Here is a 22,276-nt window from a genome sequence, read left to right as displayed (position 1 = left end):
CACTTGCAATTCTCATGGTGTCGCGGGTGCTAATGGGCGGTAATCACTTATCATCAGGTGATCCGCAATCTCATTTATCCCCTTTGCTATGGCAAAGGGGATAAATGAATAAAATATTATATATATTTTATGAAATATATATAATATTTTATTTATATTATGATTATTCATTATTTAGCATGCCAAATAGATATAATAATATTATTAAACCTGGACAATTCACACAGCGCCATCCAAAGGTAAGCTTGTGTTTTGGGTACTAGACAACTATAGATAGAAATGCTTAAATACATTTATTTTGTAAAAACATACATAATATATATAAAGAATACCTAGACCGATACAAACAATTATACTTACTAATAAAAAATTTAGTACTGTGCAAGGAATCGAACCCGCAACCATTAAACCACAGAGGCAGTACAATTATATCATTGTGTTCATTTTTATTATGTAGCAGAGGTGTGCTATAATGAATTCTATGCTTTTCTAAATAGAATTGTGTCAGACCCAAAACCCGAAATCAAAGAAGACCTAAAAAGCAGTGACTCCAATCTGATCGAATTAATCCGTGAGACCGGTAGCTTTACTTTCAGCTACGTTGGATTAGAATACTCTCGGCTAAATGTAATTGGATATTTTTGGACAATGGCAACATTGTGCAATGCTATTGACTATTTATACGCAATTAGGATAATAGTCATTCGTATATCTTTATTTTTAGCATACCAGCTGAATTTTGAACACAATCGAATCTTAATTGAATAGGACCATATCAAAAGGTATTTTCGTTCACCGTATTCGAACAGAGATGTTACAGAAATGTAAATAAAATAAATACAATTAGTGTGACTATTTGTATGTGTATTATTACTGTTTGATTTGGGTATGTTTCTTTCTATGATGCTAATTCAATTTTATTTTCAGCTATTTGTAAGGACTTATTTATCTGAGTTACATACGCTTAAATACATACATTACAATCATTATAGACATTACGTTATTATGGAGGTCACTCTATTCTCCTCAATTAGAGTTTAGATTGAATATGTTTTTTATAAAGTCCTCGAGTGGCGACCACGGACCGGAAGACGCAGCGTGGGAAGGCCTCCAGCAAGGTGGACCGACGATCTGGTCAAGATCGCTGGAAGGCATTGGATGCGAGCAGCGCAGGACCGATCGTCGTGGAGATCTTTGGGGGAGGCCTATGTCCAGCAGTGGACGTCTTCCGGGCTGCGATGATGATGATGATGATGATGTTTTTTTTGTAAACATATTCATTTCTAATAAAAGTAATGTACAAGCTCGTTTAAAATGAATAAGAGCAAAGTTTCTTGTCAGTTCTTAGCTCGCAAGCACTCCGAACTGACACTACATTTGACACATATTAGAGTCTGTAATGTCCGTAATAGACATACATGAGTAAAGATATTTTGATTTATGTGACGACTGCGATACCACTGATGCATATCGATTCCAAAGAACTGATATGGCATTATCATGGATTATAACGGGCTGATCTCACATTGCAACCGAAACAAGGCTTACGAAGCAGGCTACTTAGCAGCTCAAATGGGTGTACTAAAAATATATTATATAAGAAATATAATATAGTATATAATAAAATATATACCCATGCACGAATTTTTACAAAGTCTACCACAGTCAATTTGTTTCCTTCACATAAGCAATTAATATAGTCCTTATTGAAATATTCTCTCATCTGTAATTGAAATATAAAATATCATTAAATACATATGAAATTTTCTTATTAATGTACGTATAATAATGGAGGAAAAGTTATATAAAAATCTGTTATTGATGTATTTGTTTACAGATATCTAGAGTAATGATCTCCGCCAGGCTGTTATCTTAGTCAGCAGATTTGTTGACCTTTGCATGAGGATAATAAAAATAATATCCGAGCATAATTCACAGAGTATCTACCATCTAGCCTCCAACTAAATAAAGTTTGTATTAAGAGTCCATAAATGTTAGTCCTAATGTTATTTTAGGAATACTAAAACACAGTTTTTTGTATTAAACGAGAATCAAACCCCATACTGTCAAAAGTAAGGCGATGTGCAAGATGTTGTCACAAACGTTACTGCTATCAATAAATAAAATACTATTATTATTATTAAAAGAAATTCCCTTAAAAGTCTTAACGACAATATCCTGTCCCCATAATATTAACTTAGTAATTCCTATTCATTATAAAAACGAATAATACTCGAACAATTCGGTTTGTATAAACAAATACAGGTAATATATTTCTTTTTGTTTAGTTGCTGGACGTAATTTATCTGTCCCAACGGGTTAATTAGTTAATTTGTACTTGCTTGTGTGATTTAGGTCACTACATTCTAAAAGACGCGTGACAGTCAACCTTAACTTCATCTATTATAATTATATTTTTGTCGTGTCAGCAATTACATCCCTAAGATATTATACATATATGTAAAAAAATACTCAATCCTATTTAAAATAACATACAAAACTAAATCAAATATATACAAAATCGTAGAGAATATTACAGTAATTTTTATAAATATCAGATACAGGCTCTTTTTTGTTTCAGGGGTGATTTTCAAAAGAATAGATTACAGCCATGGCGTTACTGCCGACCGTTCAGTCTGCATAGAGCCAGCGTTCCACTCGCACGGTGGTCTCGTTACAGTCGATAGCATACGATAAAGTAGAAACTTGGCCGAACAAGTAGTTGTTCTTTGCCTCTTCATAATCCATTATTTTCGAATAAAAATCTGTTCAAATTTAGTATTGGGCAGTCATAGTTTTATTTGAAAAAAGAACATAAAAACTTCTTTCTGACATTTTTATTAAAATGGTGTTTTAATTATATTAATTAATAATATAAATATACAGTTCGATTAATTAATTATTAAATTGGTTTCATATATTTTATATTTATTTATAAATCACTGAAAGTGCTAGTGACTTCAAGAAAAACTTTTGGAGTGAAAAGGTTAGTATACTCTTTATTACAAAACAAATTAAAAATAAAACTACGAATTGTTTCGATGTAATATATGACTATAACTTTGAACATTAATAATAATTAATAAGATATATTGTTATAAGATTTTATAGAGGTTTAAATGTACATTGAACTTATACATAATAAAATAGATGAGTATAAAGATCGCGTATCATTAACTCCGTAAGATTGAGATGATGTCTATTTCGTGTTTATTTAGCTCATTAAATTTTAATAGCGAGTAACGCCGTAGAGCGTGCGTAATTTACATTTAACGATATCAATTCCTTTTTTCTAAGCTCGTTTATTAAATTATCTATATTATCAGCACATAATTAACGTAATGTTGAAATTTATACGGCTTTTGGTGTTTATAGGATAGATTTTACATCCTTGGTTTTGTGGCAAATCAAATAGGCCACGGCGAAAGCTTATATTATCCGGTGAAATATTTTAATTAAATTAATTATTTATATTAAAATAGAACATTTAATTATTTATATTAATATAAATATAATAATAATATAATAATTAATTTTATTTATTACTGAGTAATATGTTGCAGAAAATACACGTAGTAAATCCATATATTAATACGTGAGCAATAACTTTACATCCCTTTTAATGAAAATTGCGTGGATGGAAGAGTTTTAATATGTATATTTTTATTATAATAAAAAATACCTTTAATCAATAAATAAACATTGCATATACTATCATGTATTTGATACACACACGTAGGTATATATACTTTATTTAGTTGTTTTTGCTGGTTCAATGATCTTTTAAGTTTTTATTGTGGTCGAATTTTGACCACTGGCCGATTACTGGTAAAAGGATACAAGTATTAGTATTATTTAAGAACTGTTATCTAAGATCTAGATTACGGTATAACTTAATATTATAATTCAAAGCCTACAAGAAAGTTTTTTCTATTATCAGGCACAAACAGACTGTCCTGTAATTTATCTCCGTAGGAAATAATTGAAACTTGAAACTGAATAAATTTTAAGCCGCACCATCCGAATAACTTTAGGTAATTACTAAATTAATGACAAAAGTTTTGAAGTGTAGCTAATTTGATAATATTACAAGATAGCCCACTCAGTGGTCAACTGAAGTTGGAAACTACAGGAAGGAAGTATCGGCAATTAATTAAATTCTTACAAATATTTTAAAGAAAAACTTGAATAAACAAAAAATTTAATATGTCACGAATATAGATGTAAAGAACATAATTTGCATACACGGCTACACTTCCGATGGTAGCTGGTACGATTCCTCTCATGATTCAAACATTTGTTTTCATGAGTATGATTGTTTGTATTGGTTTAGACGTTTATTATCAATCTATGTATATATATATTTTTAAACGTTACGCTGTTATTGTCCATACACTGAAACTTTTACGATAGAATTACAAAAAAAACGCTTTTAATTATTTGCATTAGTTGTCAAGTAACCATAAGTTCTGCTTAACTTGGGTCTAGATAGCGAATTATTTTGTCAGGAAGGTTATTATTATTATTTAGTAAAAGCATACATCAGCAGCACTTTGTTGAGGTGCTAGAGTGATTATTGGAGGTTTATGGTGTTTGGCAATGACTAGCAAAAAACGCACAATAAACATATACTAAAAATTCTTAACAATACGAACAATGAAAAATTAATCCACAAACAGAACCTTGATAACAAAAATTTAATTTGTTCAAAATATATAGTGCCAGTCAGAGGCCAGAGTTAAAGGAATTCTAAAAAAAATACTCTTCGTTTCCTTTTGTAGTCGGTTACAATTGAAAATATTATTTATGTATTTGGTAGCTGTTATATTTTCTGTAATAATACGAATTAAGAATATTTTCTTTTTCATCCATAACAATTAAGCAGAAACTCTAGGGAAAAAAAAGAAATGCAAAAAACATTATAGCAAGCTATCGAGTAATGCGGTAATAGCTTCTAGAAAATTAGAACATTAGAACCTTATAGGGGACCATTTGTGCTCAATAGTGGACAGTATTTTTTTTTCAGTTGGGTAAATCGGTAAATTATAGTAGATAGTGCTCAATCACATAAGCATTAATTATTAAGTCGCTTACAAACGATGGCTTCTTTAGATTCTTTGGCTTTGTTAAAATAATATAGCTTTATAACTAATTATGTTAGATGGGGTAGTCAGAGGTGCAGTCAACTGACGGTTTTATGGTGAACACAAGTATTGACATGCCCACACTTCGCGTGCCATATGGAGCCAACCAATTCTCGCTATCCAATTAATATGTTTAGTTGTCGATGTTTCAATCACCAGAGTTATTCAAACATATATGTTGACATGTCAATTTTCTTTAGTATCGGTCAGAAAAAGATCTCATACCTTTGGGATTGAAGCGGGTAATAAACCCGTAGTAAAACCATACGTTTTATATATAGAATAAAAGCTTAAAAATTTATTTTAGGTTGTACAAATTAATGTACATAGTAAAGACAAAGTCAGAATACGTTGTTAATTAAAATTAAATATTAACAGTGAAACATCAATAATATAACTATAGATTTCAGATTGCAGAATCTAAATTGGATCTCATTACGAGTATGTCTTACGTAGATAATTGCTACAAGTAGTGTGCAACGCAAAGTGCAACCTTACGTTTTATATATTTTAATTGCCATTAATCACTTCAATTTACACCAATATTAGAAAGAAGTGTAAAATTTGCGATTTTGAATGTTTGGGATAATATCCGGTACTATTGATACGATTTTGAAAATTTATTTATTGTAATTATATGTAATATCTTGTATGCAAAATGTTACAAAAACAAAGAAAATGACGGTATATGATACATACAAAGTTTTGCGGATCTTTAGTGTAATAATAAGATCATATTAATGTTATAGAGAGAGAGGAACCCGAATTGCGTTCTAAGGAAAGATAACTCAGAAACCACCTAACCGATTTGAGAAATTCTTTCACTCTCATAAAGTATGTTAATATATACAAAACTTACTATATAGACTATGGTTACTGCTTTACATAACATAGTCATCCCGCATTGTACTAGTTGTATCCTAACCCAAGTACCAAGATAGACTGTTAAAATCGTCTGCGTGAGTACATCTTTCAACTTACTTTAAAAAAGAACTACTTCAGCCGCCAAGCAGCTTGCTTGGAAGCTAAGTTTCTGTCAAAGAGCGAAATCAGATAGTGAAATTACAGAATAAGAGTCATGACATCTTAGTGCTCTGGAATGGCAACGCATGATCGGCATCAAGTGTCAGTGTCAGTAAGTTAGCGTTATGTCCGTAATTCTGCTGTTATCACATTCCATCAAGTGGGCCGTATGCACGTTATTCCAGTTATATAAAAAACACATAATAAAATACAGTCATAACACTATTCTTGTGCATAGTTGTTACTGGAGCGGGAACACAACTACTATTTTAATAAAAATCAAATATTAGTAAAAATTTGTATTCTTCCCAAAAGGGCTCACAGCAAGAAGTAACAAAACAATATATAATAGTCAAAAGTGACGTATAAATATATAGATATAAAAATATAAAGTTTATAAAAAGAATGATAGACAAGCTGCCAGCAACAATAGTAATATTACATATATATGTTAAATTACATATAATATAGTGTAACAAATTCATAGAAGATTACATAAAAACAGATTTTGTACATAAAACAACTAACATTATCGTTTTTATGTAACAAAATATCACCAAAGAAAGCTGATGGAGCATGAAAAATGATGTTTTTAAGAAAGGCGTGAATATTAAACTGACAGCTGATAGGCAAAAGGGGAAAGGGTACACCGTACATCATCCCTAAGTAATCTTAGATACAAAACAGTAAGGATTTTATATCTAAACTGTCGTTGACGTGCTAAACATAAAAAAATATTATGTAATATTGTAACATTGTACTATGGATTGCTGTATAGTCTTTTTAATAGGGCCAGTCCATCGCGTTGGCGATCGACCCCGAGAACGTTTGCCCCAACTGAACTTTCGATAATTACTTTTTGTACCTATACATCTGAATGAATCCTAATTAAAATTTATATGAATATATTAAACAGATCGCCATAGAATATTTGTTATCTGAAATAGAAAAAGACGAGGTCACGTAACAATTGTCTATAAATGCAAAGGTACCTTTACAAAAGGTAAGCTTTTGTTACCTTTTCGGGACGAACGACTGAAAGGAATCAATGAAAGACGTGAAGATACAATGTATCCAACCGGACATTCCAGTTTATTTTTGAAGTCGGTTAATTAAACAATCTCCTCTATATAAATCCCATACGTAAATAACATAATATATAAGTGTATAGCGTTTCCTCTGGCGCGTTGTTGACATTTTACCCCAGCAGAACTTTAATGATCTCATAGTCAATTGGGGTGCTATAAAAGAGGCCTGGTAACCTCTACGGTGAATTAGTTTGTTGTCGCTTCTCGAATAACGGATTCAGTGTCAATAACAAGAACGTGATATTAGGTGTGTCTGTACCACTGAATCGATTTATTGGTCAGAGGCTTGACATATGTATGTATACACGTTATTATTATACACGTTATTATGTGACGCCCATGATGCTCCTTAGGGGGTATCCATAAGTCGCACAGTCACAGCTGTTCATATTTTAATATTTAAAACTTGTAAAGTTGAAATGTAATGCCACGAAATTTAAGATCCCTTCCTAGGGTAGTAGGGGTGCTTTCATGATATTTTGCAATCTCTACTCTATGATTAAGACCAATTACATATTAATTGATCCTAATCATAGAGTATAGAGTATATATTAGCATGCCTTAATATCGTATAATGTCACAGCCACTTCTCCTTACTCCTCAACCAAAACTACTTTAAAAACCAGCAGCTTGGCAGCAGATATAGTTGAGATAGAGGCCCCCACGCGTACTTTGTAGAAAGTCGACCTCGCTTCCTGTAAACAGTTCTGGTGCAATAAAGAATTAATAAACATAATAAATTGTTGAAGATAACTACAGTTTGTTTTGAATCCAACAGAAGCGAAGTGATTACTCATCAAATAATATTTTTTATCTTAAAATCGCTCATAAAACAAGATGCCAACTCTTTCCTCAGTCTTTGTTTATTTTCCTTCTTTGTAACGCTTTAATGTATTGCGTATAAAAGAATAATGAACGTTGTTTTGGATGATATTAGATGATATTTTTATCGATAACGCATTCCAACACGAATGCATAATATTACTATGAGATAAAAAGATAAGTGGATATGCAGATATCAGATTGCGAGTATTACATCGGTAACTACACCAGCCTCTGAAGCATGATAACAAACATTTTTTTACTAATAAATGAGATTTTCATAAATCTTCTTCATTGTGTTGATAATTTCATGAAAAGAAACTGGAATGACAAACAAACTAGCAGGCCGCCTGATGATAAGTAACAAGCAAAAAGTACACGAAAGGACCACGGACTTGCTAAATAGGTAATACAGCAAAAGCATGCACTTTACAAAAATTCTAATCGACTTTTATGTGTAATTACGAAAAAAAAATGTAATACCAGATCTGCTTAGCTTGGAACTAGATGACGCTGTGTGAATTGTCCAAGGATATTATTGTTATTAGAATATTAGATGTTACTTTTCTAAGTAACATCTAATATTCTAATTTAATAAAAAAACATTGAAAGTTCTCTATCAATGTTTTTTTATTAAAGATCGCCCATTTACATTCTTGAAATAATTCCTATCTATGTCTTAATCTGTCTTTTTATTATTATGCGTTCAGAAAATGTACCAAATAGATTGACTTTTTCACATTAGTATCTATGTATACCATTACTGAACTAAACTGAGTAGATATATAAAAATAATAAAACTTTTTTTTATGGATAGATATAGTTACTTGTAAATGTCCTCGTCGCGGTAACAAACATAAAAAAAAACAACATAGGAAGAGCACATAAGAGTAGACAGTCTGGTTTCTTATCTGATAGGTCGGCGCTCTTTCAAGCGGTGAAAATCATAGTCATAAATCCAGTAAACTTCGAGAGAAATCGCGCACCTACCAGAGGTGATAGCACTAGTCTTCTAATCCAATGATCCCGAGATATGTTATCAGACAGGTTGGATCCAAATAACGTTTGTTTGTTATAGGTTTAGCTAGACATGCTGCGTGACTTGTTGACGTGGATGGTATTTTAATACAAGCTATTGCCGTCGATTTCGTTTGCTAAACTGGAATATTTTTTTAGGTAACTATAGGTATGTAATAGATATGGATTTAGGTGACTGCGTTCACGCATACAACGTTCATGCAATAAATCAGTGTATTACTAGCCAGCTGCCGTTTCACTCATGTTCCACGTCACATACATAACAAATTCAAAAAAAGGTAATTATTTTCTTTGTATTAAACTAGTTAACCCGTAACTTCGTTTGTAGCCTTTATTCCATATTTCACCTCTTTTTAATTATTTTAAAGTAAATGTATGTAAGTATGTATCGATGCACATCAAGATACAATCTATATTTATACCTTTCATTAAGATCTGTTCAGTCGTTTAGTCTTGAAAATATAACAACCAGACAGACAAATACACTTTGGCATTTATAATATAGATATGAAAGTCTGGATACTATTTGCATGTTGGATATGTTAGTTATTATAAAAAGTACGAGTTAAGAATTTTCTTGGCAGGTCTCAACTCGAAGAGGACGTAATAGTTAAAGTGGACGATAAAGTTAAATATCCATCAACACAGCTTTAAATATAGAGACAGGTTTAACTTTACTTTTATTTAGGTATTAGTGGACGCTTACGCAATAAAAGTAAAATCTAAAGATTATCTTCTACAAGTATAAAGTAAATAAAACAAAATAAAAAATAAAGAAAAACAAATTACATAATCAATTGCTAGTACCTTGTCACAGTGATAGTATTACAATCTCTATATATTTCTGTATAATAACAATAAACTGTTATTATGACAGATAATAAATGTTTATGTACGTGTTTGTCGCTCATGATCCTAGGTTTAGGTTTAGATTTACGGTTTACTTCTTATTAATTATGTTAATAGTATTTAAACTAATAAATATAATAGACATTGTTCTTGTAGTTTTGTTTTATATGTGCATAGGTAAAAAGAAAACTATAGAAAAAGACTTGGAATACGGAAATATATATTAGGAAAAACCATTGTACAAAATGTACTGTAAAAGAACTATAAATTTAAATACAAATTGAGAATTAAAAATATCAGTCTGATTAGGCAGTTACAATAATTGTTAATAAATAAATTAATAAAAAACAATCCGGCATCAAATTTTCGTATGTCAACTTAGAAATACAAGCACTTTTCTATTTTGCTTTAAATAAATTATATTGACGGTTCCAGTGGGCCTGAGGCCGGGCCTGAAATAGTATTCAGACGTGAGTGGGAAGCTTTGAGGGCCTAGTGGGATTAACAATTCCGAAGTATATACAGACAGACATGAGAATAACTGGTAAGTTTTTGTCAAGTTTTCTACATCTGTGTTTTGTATTCTTTGAGTACTTAGTTATTATTTACATTGTATCAATTGTATGTGAATACAATTGATCTTTTGTTGGTAATCCTACTGAACGCAGTACAGCAAAACAAAATAATGAAGATAATAATTTGTTACCGGATATCTGAGACTATAGCTACCCACTCGTCTGAAAATCACGTGATTTACAAGTACTGTACTTGTATCATATAGAGTGTAGTACTTATAAAGTGATTCGTTTTGACTGATTGAGTGATGTGTTAATGCACAACGCGGCAATGTACTTAGAAGTTTGATATTGTGAATTATTATTTAAATCATTATTAATAATTTATAAATTAAATTCTGTTTTATGAAAAGAGTAAGGTGAGAGATCAAATGGCAACGTACAAGTAGTATCATGGGTATCACATGATAACGTGTTCGTAGTGCTTCGTGTATATAGGCGACGGTTCCAGCTGACTGTTATGTGGACCGCCATTTTTATTGTTATTCCAAATAAATAAACAGAGAAAATCAGCAAAATTTTATACAATGAATAAATATACATATTTAAATCAACTTTTAAATTAAAACTTGAATTGTATATTTATATAAAGCTTTCAACTATTCGTAGATGTCCAAACTAAAATATAGTTACATAAAAAATAGTTAGGGGCGAGTTAAATAGCGGCGGGGGAGTTTTACATACTATTTTTAATTTAAGTTACTGTAGCAAATTAAATAAAGTTGTTTCAAACAGCAGTAAATATGTTTTATTTATAATAACAAAATAATAATTATTTATTTTGACAAATGACCTAACGATATTTAATGTGAATAAATAAATTTTTGATTGTTATAAAATAGAGAGTCTATTATCGATTTGCCCAGTTAAATTATACACAATGTGAATTAAAAATTTTGATTATATGTTTTGAAAATTTACTTACTGTTTCTTAAACTAAAAAAATGTGTGAACTGGAAGGATTGTTTAAAAGAGCAACACAAGTTTCTTGCTTATTCTTCTTGTGATGAGACAGCTTTCCAAATAAGCGGTAGATTTAAAAAAATGTTGACTATTCAAAAGTGCTTAAATTAAGTTTATTTGAATAAATGATTTTCTATTCTATTCTATTGTATTCTATTCTTAAACAATTTCCTGGTGATTTCAAAATAAAACCTATTATTTAAGTGAACAATATATTTTTTTAAATTTAGTCGTTGTATACAGCTAGTATAATATAATATACGTATACTATAAAAACAAACAAACCATAATTTTGAAATTATGTTAACAAAAGATATTTGGTTTGTTGGTATACACTCCTAAGCAATAGCATTTCGTCCCTTATGTGTTCTCGAAACCAAGACAATAATACTGTCTGTCTCGACGCAATGTTACCGTAACATGCAAAAGAAAATCTGTTTCAAAAATAAAAACATGGAATTCAATTACATTTGCTATGTTGTATTTGATATCGTGGGGAATGCAAAAATAAAGAAAACTGTACTATTTCGTCTTTATTTTTTACCTACATTAAATAGACAAAAATACCTAAAATTGTAATGTACATTTCCATTGCTTGTTCCTAAGTTGTGTAAGAAATTAAAAGAATTTTGTAGAAATATTTCTACATTTAGAAAATAAAAAAGTTACATAGAACTTTATTTACTATCTTTATTTAAATTTATCTTTTTATATTTACGAGTACATTAATTTTATACAGAGACAGCGGATTTTATTAAGAGTACACTGTTGCATACAGCACTAATTTGAGAAATTCTTTCATAATCATATATTGTAGAAAAATAGTAACTACTTCGGTACCGCGCGTGTTCGGTGTAGAATAACTTATAAGGGATGATAATGGAATGGTGCATCCGTCTGCGTTAACGATTTACGCTGGCGGGGCAACAATGGTTATAATAAGCGGCTTCAGGTCAGTTAGCCGATGGTGTCAAATTCACCAGGATCGTAATGGTTTCCAGGAGAACAGACCGAAACCCATTGCTATAAATACTATGGTATTAATAGCAATGTATTCATTAATGCACATTACTAACAATCCCATTCCCGCGGTCTCGTATATCTATATGTATGTATGTATGTATATTATAAACTTTTTATAAGATATTTATCGATTTAATAGTGAAAACTCTATTAAATCTCGTTGCGTTGTTTAGAAATACTAGGCAGGAAAACGGCCAAACAAAAACGGTAACATTGTTATATACTAAACAGCTGTGGTGTTCCGCAAGGTACTATACTCGGTCCATTACTGTTTAACTTGTATATAAACGACCTACAAAAACGGTAACTTTGTTATATACTAAACAGCTGTGGTGTTCCGCAAGGTACTATACTCGGTCCATTACTGTTTAACTTGTATATAAACGACCTACCTTTTTTTACAAAACATGAGTCAATACTATTTGCTGATGACACAACAATTGTAATAAAAGGTAATCATAAAATTAATAATAATAACATACTTGACATGCAACATGAAATAAATTTGACGATTAAAAATATTATAGACTGGATGAAATTGAATAATTTAAAAATAAATGTTGGCAAAACTAAAATCATACAATTTGGTACTTATCATTGTAATAAATTAAATTTTAATATTAGTTACAATGACCAAAAAATAGAGACGGTAGAATCGACAAAATTTCTTGGTATAATAATTGATGAAAACTGTAGTTGGAAATTACAAGTGAAGTCAGTTTGCGATAAACTCAGTAGGTTTGTTTACGCTCTTCGGCGCCTCCGTGAGATATCCTCTACCGAGAGTGCACTATTGGCTTATCATGCACATGTGGCGTCAGTAATACAATACGGCTTAATTATATGGGGAAACTGTACTTTTATTGATAAAGTGTTTAAGTCACAAAAAAAATGTATAAGATCAGTTTTTGGTACGGATGTACTAGAATCTTGTCGCCCGGTATTTAAAAAAAATAAACTGCTTACATTAGCATGTTTATATATTAAACAATTATGCATATTCGTTAAAGAACAACCAGAATATTTTCCTCTAAAACAGACAACGATGAATAAATCAGTACGCGACAGCCATACAAGTAAAATAAAAGTACCTGCAATAAAACTATCCATAACAAAAAAGAGTCCATTTTGTATGGCGATACAAATATTTAATAAGCTTCCTGACGATATAAGAACCCTCTCTGGAATATTATTTAAAAGAAAACTGCATGAATGGTTAGTTTCCAAGTGTTTTTACTCAATTAAAGAGTTTTTGGAATATTAAAATAATAAATTGTTCCTCATGACATTTAGATTTATATACAAATTGACATATAACTACATACAATAATTAATAATTATATAAACAATTGATAATTTAATTAACTAAAAATTTGTACGCTTGATATAAGCAGATTTTGCAAGGGCCATGTTTTTGTATAACATCATATATGTATGTACCCAAAATCTATTGCAAATAAATTTATTATTATTATTATTATTATTACTGTTTATAAATATTGTCAAAACAAGTAACCTCTTCCTTGTACCTAGTAGTAAAATTCAATACAGAATTTTTATAAATTTACCTTCTATTTGCATATTCGTGATGATGCATTGAATTCAAATTTTAGCAGAATAGAATATGAATTCTGAATAATTGATCTGTATATGCAGATATCTCTGGAGCTTTATGAAAGTATCTGTTTTACATAATCATATGATGGTTGTGGGTTCGATACTGCACAATACAAACATTCATATTCATGAGTATGTTTGTATTGTCTATGTATTTCATATACATACCATCTTTAGACTGAGGACGGAACCTTTCAAACCACCCAGGTGTGTATTTTATGTATACAATTGTGATATAGTATGTTAGTTATGTTATTAAACTAATTGCTGGCGTTAATATATAGTAAATTACTTGCTATTTTAGTATACATAATGACGATGACAATTTTTTGACGTAATATTCTTATCACACAGTATTCTCCTTAAAAAATATTAATTTTACTTATTCTCAGTATTTTTTTATAAATTGAATGGCAAATAAGCTAATTGCCCAAGTTTTTGTAAGTCTTAACCGTCGTTTTTATGTAGTAGTAGTCAGCATCAACGATACCACGTTATCATGTGACGCTCGTACACATGAGTACTATTACGAGCATCACATGATAACCTGATGCCCTTGATGATGAGGTGAAGGCATGACATCTTTGTACTCCCTGGAGGACAAAGATATCTTGCCTTTTATCATGTAATTTGCCTACTATTATTCTACAAACTAAACATAGCTTACAAAGCAACATGCTTGGTGGATGAAATATGTGAGACTAAGGAACTTTCGCAGACAATATTGCACAGAATCTACCACTGTCGGTATTATTCCACAAAACGCTCACAAGCTCTAAGCAATTTAACGTCCTTATTCACTATCTCTACTTCATCAAAATTATTTACGATTATTTATTTATATCATGCACTAACAATATTTCAGTTCACAACAGTAATCGGTATATGTACTTCTTTTAAAATATTCAAACATTCAAATCAATGTACGCGGGTCGTTGCGATATAAAAGTTCATAGTTTTTGGTAGCGAGCCAAAGCACCATTTATATTTTACTCCAGTTCTCCATTGTTTTTGCGTACAGAGATGATGGTAAACGTTTATTCGACATGGTACAAATAAACTAGAGATGTACCGAGTAGAATTTGTACCAAATAATCGAATACCGATTACGTGACGCCATGGCGAATACATTACAGTAGTTATGTAGGGTTGCCATGATTTTACGTTTCTCTTCGATTAGCGAAGTTTTTAAAAAGGGTTTATGTTAATAATTATGAGAATTAAAATTTCAAATTAACTCTATAAAGACATCCGAACATAATATTAATAATTTTATTGAATCCATGTATAATAACACATAATACATGGATTCAATAAAAGTACAATATGTTTTTAATTCCACTTCATAAGAACACTGCATATCTCCGGTGCGGGCTACAAAAACATTTTTATTTTACCTGCTAAATATTTAGATACTGTTTAATAGTATCAGAAAAAAACTATTAAAATTTCACTAGAAGTTGGCTATATTAGGATTTCTATTGGGCATCAGTAAATTTGATGTAAAACCTTCTAATCAGACAGTAAAACGCTTCTAGGCAGATAATGGCATACGAGAGTGTATTTTTCAACTTTGTCTGAAGTAGTTTCAATGTAGCTGGTTTCACTGCTCTGGTAGTTAATAAGCTATATAATGGAAAATCCGGCCATAAAAACACCTGTCCCAGTTTCTTTACTGTGTGGTGGTGGAAACTGGAACAGGTGACGAAATCAAAAACCGGAATTGTTTTTTTTTTATTTTCTTATGACATGCTGAAAATGTTTTTTTCACATATAGAAAACTTCATTATCACCGAATTACATTGGTTTTATTTTATTTCATAAAAGTTTGATATGACTGACCATAATTTTACTTATATAAAACCGGTGCCTATTTTATATATGTACATATATGTTATTTATATTATAAGTTATCTAGTACGCATAGCATAAGCTTTAGCTAGCTTAAATTGGGTCTAGATGGCACTGTATGAATAGTCCTGAGGTTATTATTATTATTATATAGGCAACTAATAGCCTTTAAATAAATAAATAAAAAGATTATGGCATTAAGCTCACCAAATTCTTAAAAGTGCACTATAAAAAGAATAAATAAATAAATAATATTTTGTAATCGAATCTTGTACCGAATTATTCGCCTAAGTACGAATACCGATTAACGAATAGACCAATTATTCATCAAATCAGTTCTCGCCTCACATCTAAAACAATCCTTTATTTCAAAAGTGCCTAGGTTATTTTCAAGACAGTTATTTCTGACTTTGTATATAGTTGATGGTGGAAGAATTCAGGTCATCTGTTTTATTGCGCGGAAGTATGTGTCTAGCTGTTGTGTCGGAGTTTTTGTAGGTACAGAAAATGTTATCTAACTGTTGCTTACACTTTATTTGATGTTACAAACTATTATGAGAATTTCGAGGGTAAAATGTATAATTATGTTGGTATGTTTCAGACAAAAACTAAAACCATTATTATGTTTCTTGTATAATTTTTACGGCCTATATATCGATGACATTAAGCAACCGTCATTTATAGACATAAACAGTACCATATACATCACGTTATCATGTCATGGTCCTAAGTATGATTGGTTATATCGTATGGTATTTGGTATAAATATTAAAAAAATATATTTATCCAAGTTGTCATATCAGTTGTCACAATACGCATAACACAAGCTCTGCTTAGCTTGGGACTAGATGCCATCGCATTGTATTAATAGCTCAGGGGTAATATTAATATATCTTATTAATATTATAAACACGAAAGTTTGTGAGTATGGATGGATGTTTGTTACTCTTTCGCGCAAAAAGTGCTACACTGATTTTGATGAAACTTTGCAGTGATGTAGCTTATACAACAGAATGACATATAGGCTATAAATTTTACGGGGGTGAAACTGCGGGCTCAGGCAGAGGAAACTGAGATTGTGCGAAAGAACCATCAGGTGGACCGTCAGCTTATGTATGGCACATAAGCCGACAAATTACAAAAAAATAATCTACGCAGCATACTTACAATATATTACTAAATACATGATTAAACCCAAGACATTATCCTCCTTTCTTCCACAGTCATGTAAACAGAAACATAGATTTTCCCCTTCTATTTGCATTTGTTGTGTACTGCCCACGTCAACACTGGGATAAGGGCAAGGCTATGCTTCTGAATGAGATTGAATCAAGTTTTCGACTGTAATAATTTATTGTACAGACCTCTTTTCTCTTATAGCTACTTAAGTACATTTGTTTCGTTTCGCCAAGTAATATACCAAAAAGGGTTCAAGTGTTAATGTTTTAAAGTCCTTTTCGGGGAAGCGTTACTTTCCTTCATTAGCTTTAATTGCATTTTTCAATTTTTAAACAATTCAATTTTTACAATTTTTTATTCTATATAAATATAGTAATATCTGATGGGATAATTATATATATATTTTTATGCTCAAATTTCATTCAGATAAAGTTATTAGATGCTTATGGAATGGAGATTAATTTTACAACATGATACTCAAAAATAATTTGAATATTTTGAGTGTTAGCGTAGGCTGGTGTTTTTTTCCTTCTTCATCCATACAAAGAAAATGCTAATGTATAAAATTAATGTAATAAAATATATTTTAAATAAAAAAAAACTTCAGAATACTAAACAATATAGACTCTATTAGTATCTACATAATGCAGAACCCCGATAAGTCTAGACGTAAATAACATGAGTCTAGATTTCCGCTACCCTTCCCTCACTAGATTGACCTGACCTTCCTGATGTAAAATTTATAGGGCGTGAGGGAGAACTCTATTGGATAAACGATTAAGTGAATGTAGGGTTGACGATTATCGAATACAGACTATTAATTACAGCAGACATATTTTTTATTGGAAACTAGTTGCTTGACCTGACTGCAATCGGAAAATTATAACTTTGTGGTATTGTATATATTGACATGTCTTCGTCAGTATACTGTATATTTTAAATTGTGAAAAAGTATTCTAAATATGTAACAGTGGTTATTAACTTTACTTTTCAAAACAAAATTCGCCCACTTTTTCTAACATTAGCAAAGAATAGTTGTGTCAGCAACTTCGAATGAGTAGTTTTTATTAAACCGGTATATTGGTTATGAAGTTTACTTTTAATGATAAAGTTTGCTCTCTCTTTCTAACATAAACAATGCTATTGTTTGAGTGATATTTTATTAACAATGGAATAATAAAATAGATCATAACTTTATGTTTTTGATGGGATTAATATAAACACTTAATATTACATAACACAATGAGTTGCTATACTACGCTAGTTAATATAACATTCAACTAACTTAAGTTTTTTTAAGATAAGTACGCTCAAATGATATATAGACTGTCTATATTTATATATAGACTGTCTATATATTTCTTTATTGATTGCTTATACATATAAACAAATAAAAAAAATCGAAAATACGCTTTTCTTTTACTATCCTATAAAGATAACTGTATAAATAATAAAATTAATGAAATAGTGTTTATTTCTTAATATCACTTTTAATATAAAGTATTGCAGGACCTCTAGACAAGTCTGCACGTGTTTATATGTAATTATGTCCTGAAAAATGCATATGAATGTACGCTAAAGGCACTGCGCTGGCTGGTAATAATAAATCATTCGATCGTACAAGTGCCATAAATAACTGAAGTAATGGCCTTGACAAATTGGAAAATTGCTGTTCATAGCGTAGTCAAATAGTAGGTAATTGGTACGCTGCCAACTTGATCGACTTTATTTTCTTTAGGGATATTCTGTCTAGGCTGTTTACGATTAATAGAGTTTTAGATCTGCTTATGAAATGAATATTACAATACTAGTATTTTGAAGTTAAATTAGTATTAGTAAAAAAAAGAAGAAGATGAAAAAATAACTAAGTTTTTTTATGTAATTGGAATAACAAACAACGTTAATTTGTTTGTCATTCCAACTAATTTAACTACAACTATGTAGTACATCTAATTTACAAACAAAATACTAATTTTGTTTGTAAATTAGATGGAATGATTAACGAAAAAAAATCAGTAGGAACTGTAACCTATCATACAATTTCATAAGCAGGTCTAAAAACTCTTATAAACGTAAAGAGAATATTTATTTATTTATTTCGAAACCAACTGCATACACAATACATATAAACAGAAAGTACAAACCAATAGAATAGCTAATAATAGGATTTACAATATCAGTAACGAATACAAGAAAGTGACAGACTTCGTACCGTGGATACCAGGAATACATTTCGAGATTTCAGGAATGACATGGACCGCGTAATATGGAAGTTCATATTTCGCATCGTCAGACCAGTCAGGACCGAAAGTAATTATGTGAAGAAAATAAACCTCTACCAGATGGTAAGAGGTAACCATCGCCTATTTCAAATACTTATACCATTATACAAACTTCTCTTCATCTTTAGCCGTCATGATGGTATCAGAGACTTCTCTTCATGGTTTTCCTTGATCATAGAGCTCCTCGCAATTTGTCTCCATCTCATCTCATAATGGCATCGTATAAATTCTGTCTGTCAGTGTGCTTTTTCACGTTTAAATAGCTGAGCGGATCTGAATTTAATTTAATATGAATATAAACTGTATCATGAGTGCAGTATGGGCTAAAATCTTATATATGCATAAAAGTATAAATATGATTGAAATCGCGTGCAAAGTTAGTTCTTTATATTGTTGTAATATTATTGTATATAAAAGTAAAATAAGAATATATGGATACAAATCATATTCTAAACATTGTTTTATATGTACATGTATGTAATGTAATTTAGTAGGAAAGCGGTGTAAAGTTTTCCTAGAACCATTTGTAGTATTGCTATGTTGCAATTAGTAGTCAATCCTTTATTTGTTTCTAAGTTGCACGAAAGGCTTTAACGTTGTTAAACCACTGCCATTGTTCTAATCTTTATAAACAGTATGAACTGGAGCTAAATTAGGTTTAACAACTAATTCAATTAAGTATTAGATGATTTGAATTTAATTCTAGTTGCTTTTAATTTGTAGCGATTATTTGTATGCCATTGATTTCCACTCTGTGTTTCTGGTTGATATATCATAAGTAAATATGGATAGATGTTGAAATTCATCAGCAGTGCTATGTATGAATATTGTTATTAATCTATACTCCATTGTTAATCCATTTACATTAATAAGAAAAATGTAAAAATATCTATCTGCATGTTAAGATGTTACTATTTGAAGACTAAACAGATCTTAATGCCTTTAACATGAATATTTGAAAGTACCAGTTTTTTTTATTATAGGTATATTCGAAATAACAATTCTTTATAACAAAATAATGTTAAAAATTAGTCCCGTATAAGGTGCGATACATTATACGGGGTTATGCAGAAGATACCTACCCTTTTTTTATTTGGAAATATTCTCTCATGGAGATAAGTTCGGCTCAGGGGAGACGAACGGGTACTGCAAGACTCCTACTAATAAACTTCAAGGTATCCCTACGAAATGTTGGAGCCAGAGAGTAGGTCTGTGTTTATATTTGTCTGCAACCATGCAACCCCGAAGATATCTACTATTCTCATACAATAAGATCAGCTTCCACACTGCTCTTAATGAAAACATTCACAGTGTACATGCGGTTTGTGTTACCCCTTTCGAGGCCGCCTTAAACCAGCAAGTTTTACTTACGAATACGTGCTTTACTCGCATTAAATTTGCATTCAACTCACGATATGTTAGGAGAAAGTTTGGCCATACTTTAATTGCATAACGTACTTATGCACGTGAGTTAAATTAACAAATCGCTTTACGGTTCCGTGGCTCTTTACTGGCAAGACTTTGAACTTTGATATATTTTGCACATGAAACTGTAGCGTAGTTTTTTTAAACGACATACAATGTGGGAGGTCTTGGAGTACCGATTACTCATAAGCGAACTACAGTACTCTTCCTACTTATTTGAAATGAACAGGTGTAGCAATTTTTCAATAGTCATTCACCATGTTGTACACTTTCCACAATTTGATGCAAATAAATTATTTCCATAACCTCATGAATAATTATGAAGTTGGCATTTACCTTATTTATTATTATTCCAGTGCTATAATAGTTTTTCGTTATTCATACTAATATTATAATCCCAAAAAATAGCCGTCTGTGGCTTATTTTTTTTTAACTATTCTAATGCTCTTAGCTGTCTTAGAGTGTCTTTAGAGCTTCACCGAACGATAGAGTGAGTGCAAATAGCTATTGGAGCAGCTGAAGGCCAACTCCTAACTAGTTAGGAGATCCTAACTTCAAAATTTTAGCCTGAGGGCACCGCTAGGGGAAAGTAAATAAATAAAGAAAAGAGGTTCGAACCTCGGCACAGGCCGTCGTAATCTCGATTCCCTTTTGAGTCGGACCTCCGAATACGGTGCCTGTGTATCCTACTTGCGTAAGCGAGATGTTGTATAGATAATTAAAAATAGACTAAGTATTTGATATACCCAATATTTAAAAAAATGGCAAGTATAATCGGTGCTTGCTGTACTGAGTTTCTCTTGTATTTTCTATTTGCCATAAATTTTCTACCGGCTCCTGCAAGAACCTTTTCAGGATTAAACACCTTGAAGAATCTCAATAAAATTAATTTTCATGAAGACAAACTATCTTTTATCTCAAAAAGCTTGCCTTTTTGAGATAAAATTCGCGGTTGTTATTTGATTCTACATTCAATTACTGTTCATAATATAATTACGTAATTTGTCAATCAGTTCGTTGGGTAACTAATTGGTTTATTATCTATTGAGTACAGTGGTGGTTATGAAACTCCTGTAATTATATCCTAGTCATTAGTATTAATTATGGCATACAGTAAATAACCAAGTGCTTCTATGCCATAAACATGAAAGGGTTTACCAGATCTATACATATAAATAAATTTGAAGTATCTATTTGTAATATCAAATTAACAGCTGTTTACTAAATGCATATATATATAGAATATCTACATAAAAAATGGAATTTTAAAAATTCTGTCTGTCTATTTACGAAACCTTTGAAAATCGCCTGGAAGGGCGATATGAATAAAATTATTTTTTTCTTTCTAAATTAGTTTATTCCTTATCATTATTATTACATAGTATGAAACAAAGTCG

At 30.7% G+C, this 22,276-nt stretch overlaps 1 protein-coding gene across 1 annotated transcript in view; it reads left to right on the top strand.

Moving 5' to 3' along the window:
* Positions 1–2,653: 2,653 nt before the first annotated feature.
* The window catches only part of LOC131845613 (prolactin-releasing peptide receptor-like), a 55,134-nt gene continuing 35,511 nt past the window's right edge, over positions 2,654–22,276 (top strand). Inside the window, exon 1 of the mRNA XM_059194690.1 lies at positions 2,654–2,986. The gene's annotated coding sequence lies outside the window, so the exon portion shown is untranslated. The remainder of the gene's footprint in view (positions 2,987–22,276) is intronic.

Source organism: Achroia grisella, unplaced genomic scaffold, assembly GCF_030625045.1.
Source record: "Achroia grisella isolate CSIRO2021 unplaced genomic scaffold, CSIRO_AGI_Agris_v1 utg478, whole genome shotgun sequence".
NCBI classification, from domain to species: Eukaryota; Metazoa; Arthropoda; class Insecta; order Lepidoptera; family Pyralidae; genus Achroia; species Achroia grisella.
Note: the sequence above shows the minus strand (reverse complement) of the source record. Positions and strands in the feature narration are given on the sequence as shown.